Below are 4,671 nucleotides of genomic sequence, written 5' to 3'. Positions count from 1 at the left end.
GGCCTAAGAGATATCTGTCTTGCTTGTGATGGATGTGATTGTCAGCAGTCAATACTCTGCATGGCAGTCGCGCAGAAAAGCTGGAGGCTTTGCATTGGGATCCTTGCAGTTTAAAAATGTCATGATTCTGCCTTGGAGGGCTTCCTTCTCAGAAATGACTTGAGCCTTTCCAGCTGCATCACCAAGTGAAAAGATAGGACACTTCCTTGCAGGCTGCCATTAAGGGCATAATCTGTGACTGCACTGACACACAGTCAGAGTTATAGCCCCTTAGTGTTTACTGGGAGGAGGAACTACTTCAACAAAAATGTGTTAACCAATTACATTTTAACATTCGCCAGTTGTCGATTCTCTTGGGAAAAACTCAAGTGCAGGAATAGTGCCAAAATCCTTGAGGTAGTATGTGACATGCAGTAGAAGTCAGGAATGCGTTCATGGAGAGCCCTTCACTAATCAAGTCTATTCTCATTTATGACTTCCTGGGTCTATTTTATTGTTGCATCCTTTGACTTTTAGAGCAAGCAGACACTTCTGAGGGAGGCCCTAACAGGATTCATCATTCTCTTTAATGAGAATGTCCTCCTGATGTGTGCTGTGTTGAAGGAGATGCTTGTAAGATTAGCAGCTTTTATAAGGAGAAAAGCAGAACATCAATGGAAGCCAAGAATCACTCTACCTGACACCTGGAGGGATTTCAGTATGTACAAGGTAACTTCAACAAACTCACAGCACTCTTACTCTGTTTTTCCTATGCACCTACTTTCCAGAGATTTTCCAGAGAGTATTTCCTACTATTAATTGCATCAGTCAACTACCCCATGCTATAGATTAGAAGACTAGATCAGAATAATCCTAATTCTAAATTGAATTAATTGATGTGCTAATCCATTATTCCCTATGAAAAAAAAGCAAAGCAACACTTTGGAGGAAAACTGCAGGGTGACCTTCAAGAGAGCATCACTGAATAGAAACACCTTCTCTTAAACCCAGATACTGTTGGATCAGATGCTTAGGCCATTACAGCCAGTCATAAGGTGGTGTCTTTTTCAAGTGTGATCCAACATTTATTTTGGTGTATGTTATAGAAATGTGATTTGGCATAGCTTGTGCTCTTCTTCCTTCTACAGTGAACATAACAATAAAATCACAGAGCTAGAATAGTCCTTGAAGGTTTTCTAGTCCAATCTCTTACCTAGGAGAGGAATCTCATTGCCTTAGACAAAATGGCTGTCTGAGAAAAGATCTCCAGTGATAGAGCACCATGATTCCAGGAGGCAGGCTGTCTCACTGCTTAATAGCTCTCGTGATAGGAAATGTCTCCTTATTTTGAGTTTGGATCTTTATTGAGTTTTCACCTATTGGCTATTTTCGTAACTTCAGAAGCTCTGGAGCATAAATCCACACTGTCTTCCCAGTGGCAGCCCTTCAAGACTTTGAAAACTGTGATCATGTTTTGTCGTAGCTTTCTCTTCTTCAAGCTAAACATACCCAGTTCCTTTAGCCAATCTCCACAGGATTTAGCCTCTTCTGCATTCTTTTCAGTTCCTCTGAATCTTTCTTCAACAATGACAACCAGAATTGGACAGATTCTGACCAGTGCCATTTAGAGCATTACTATCATTTTCTGTGACACTGACATACTATTGATGGAGCCCAAGATTACATTGTATTTTTGCCAACTGCAACATTGCTGATTCATGGTTACTCTATAGTTTATCAGGATGCTGAGATACTTTTACAAATACTGTTACTAAGTGATGTATTGCCTATTATGTACCCGGGCATCTAGCTTTTTCCTACTCAAGTGCAAAACCTTAGAGCAGGGATAGGCAACCTTGGCTCTTTTATGAGTCGTGGACTTCAACTCCCAGAATTCCTGAGCCAGCATAGCTGGCTCAGGAATTCTGGGAGTTGAAGTCCACAACTCATAAAAGAGCCAAGCTTGCCTACCCCTGCCTTAGAGGAATCACCAGTGAAATACTTTTTGTTGGGTGGGTCCAACAAAAGCAAAATCCTTCTGAATGTTTAGCCTGTCTTTTGAGGTGTTGGCAGTTCTTCCCGCTCTCATCCTATCTCCATGAGGAAGTTGAAGATGGCATAAGATTCTGACTTACTACAATGGATGTCTAAGTTATAAGATAATTGCTTACCAGTAAAATGGTAAAGAAGTTCTCTTTCTTATTTCTAAAAATATGGCTCTTATTCTTTGCATATGTCAGTTCCCTTCTGAGAAAATAGAGGTTCCCCTAAATGATAAGTGAATTTCCTTGTATTAATGACTAGAAAGAAGACTTAGTTCTTATTAAAGAAGTTGGCTTGAAAATACATACAACATTTCCCACTTTCTTTCTCCGTGTTTCCAATAAACTTTGCTTTCTGTGGTCTCTGTTGAGATTAATAATCCTGTGAATCAATCCCACCTGATAATATATGCAATTGGATTTCAGTTTATGTTTGTTTTATTGTTTTAGTTGCCTTTCTGCTGAAAGCTTACTTCTCTTTTAAATGCATTTAAGGGCTCATTCACAGTGCTTGCCTCCATCCCAGAGCCAGGAAGAAATCACACTGGCATAAATCATGCTGCACCTGCAGCATACATTTAATGCACATCCAGGAAAGAAATTCCTCCAGGCCAGGCTGCCAGGTCCTTCCAAATACACTTTCAATTATACTCATTAAGACTAGGACAGATTAGTCAGTTTCAGGGCTTAGTATTTCCTTGATCAGCGGGTCACCCAATTCATAAAGACTGAAAGGAAATGGCTGAGGATACTGGGGTTTCTGTCTTCCTCCTCCCTTTGGAAATAGCAAGCCCAGGAATCATAACGTTGGCAGTCCTGGTGCTGCATTAATGGTAGCCAAGCAGATCACCACTTCCAACTGCATTATCTCAAGCCTTCTCTCCCCCTGTGCCACAGGTTGTCCAGATTAGAGATCTTTCATTTTCCAGGGAAAACCATTTTTAAATTGGAATATCAAGGATTGGTTTCAACCTGTCTTAGCAGTGGGTTTTTTAATTACATGGGGGCTCTCTTGTGTCTTAGCAAATGGTTTAAGTGGGACATGTTCACCTTGTAGCAAGCAAGTTGTGTAGATGAGCCTGAGATTACCATGCTACAATATACAGCCTTCCCTTTTGACCCTTTAAACAAACTTTAGACTAGTTTATAATGAAGCCACTCTACTATACTGATAGATTTTTTATATCAAATATTTTGGCACAGGTACAGTCTGGCCACAGTTACATATACTTGTAAAAAGACCCAGTGAAGGAGTGGATGTGTAATACTCTATCTAGTCACATCGGACACAGCGTGACTGTATATTGAGTACTAAATCATAACGAAGATTTGTTATGGGTACCGCATGGAAGTTCACAAACAATGGCTTGGTTTATTAGCCAGTCAGCCATTACTTGCATTTGCAGAGAGCTGAAAATGAAAGTTCTAATAATGAAAATCAAAGAGCACAGTGAAAAATGGGCCTAAGATTAAATATAAAGATCAAACTCATGACAGCAGGTACAACAACCAGCCTTAAAACTGACAATGAAGATACCGAAGTAGTTGATAGTTTCTGCCTTTAATCAACTATCAACAATAAATGACTCAGCAGTCAAGAAATGCACCACAGGCTAGCACTTGGAAGATCAGCCATGAAGGTTTGGAAAAGAGATTCAGATGCTGTGATGTGTCTATACCTAAAAAGGTCAGAACTGAGCAACCAATGTTTTTTCTGTGACACTCTAGGTGAAAGTTGGAATCTGAAGAGGCAAGACAGAGAATTGATGCTTTGGAACTTTATGTTGGAAAAAACTCCTGAGAATACACTGGCTAGCCAAGAAAAGAAACTGATAGATCTGCTCAGAGTTCCCGCTCAAGGCACAAATGAGCAGAGTCAAATTATCCTATTTTGGACACCGTATGTGAAGATCTATCTCTCTGGGGAAGGCTCTACTGCTGGGAAAGATTGAAGGAAAGAGAAGAGGACAACCAGCTGCAAGGGGGGGTGGACTCAGTTACAGTGGCAGAGAGTGAACAATTAGAAGACCTGAAGGACTGGGTTGGAGAAAATCCAAGCTAGGAAAACAATCTTTTTGGGGGGTTGCTAAGAATTAATACTGATTAATTATGTTGTATTTACAATCCCCTTCTCCGAATCTACCCTCAAGCCTAGGAAGATCCTGGGAAGTAGGATCTTATCTCACATGAGGAGAAAATAAGAAACAGCAGCAAGTATTGCTCCTGCTGTCTTAAAATGTCTCCAGCCATTTCTTACCTGGTTCAAAACTGCAAAAAAAAAAAGAAAAGAAAAAAAGTGCATTTGCACCATGCAGATGAAAGGCCACCCTAACAAATTATACTCTGGTGATGATATCTTAGTGTTGCAAAAAGTGATTGTCTGACTTTTGGAAATTACATATAAAAGCAAAACAAAATTCAGGCCCTGGGCAATTGGCATGTCCTCCCAGGACAACTTGGATCTGCCAAAGCCTTCTTTTGCCTAACCATTAAGCAGAGATGGCCCCTGATTTCCCTTGAATTTGGTCAGCTGTTAATAAAATCAGATTTACAAACTGCATTTTTTAAAATTAACTGATAATAAGTGGAATGTCTGTTATGAAACTTTGAGTATGGTATCTACATTCACGTCTTTGGGATTTGAGTGAAG

At 40.1% G+C, this 4,671-nt stretch overlaps 1 long non-coding RNA gene across 1 annotated transcript in view; it reads left to right on the top strand.

The window, feature by feature from the left end:
* The window catches only part of LOC107290747, a 10,085-nt gene extending 5,762 nt beyond the window's left edge, over positions 1-4,323 (top strand). Inside the window, exons 2-3 of the long non-coding RNA XR_001548961.1 lie at positions 517-708; positions 3,750-4,323. This is a non-coding gene — a long non-coding RNA (uncharacterized LOC107290747). The remainder of the gene's footprint in view (positions 1-516; positions 709-3,749) is intronic.
* Positions 4,324-4,671: the final 348 nt, after the last annotated feature.

The sequence above is a fragment of the Protobothrops mucrosquamatus genome, unplaced genomic scaffold (genome assembly GCF_001527695.2).
Source record: "Protobothrops mucrosquamatus isolate PMUCROS unplaced genomic scaffold, P.Mucros_1.0 scaffold_9, whole genome shotgun sequence".
Lineage (NCBI taxonomy): Eukaryota > Metazoa > Chordata > Lepidosauria > Squamata > Viperidae > Protobothrops > Protobothrops mucrosquamatus.
This window is presented reverse-complemented; position numbering and strand designations above follow the sequence as displayed.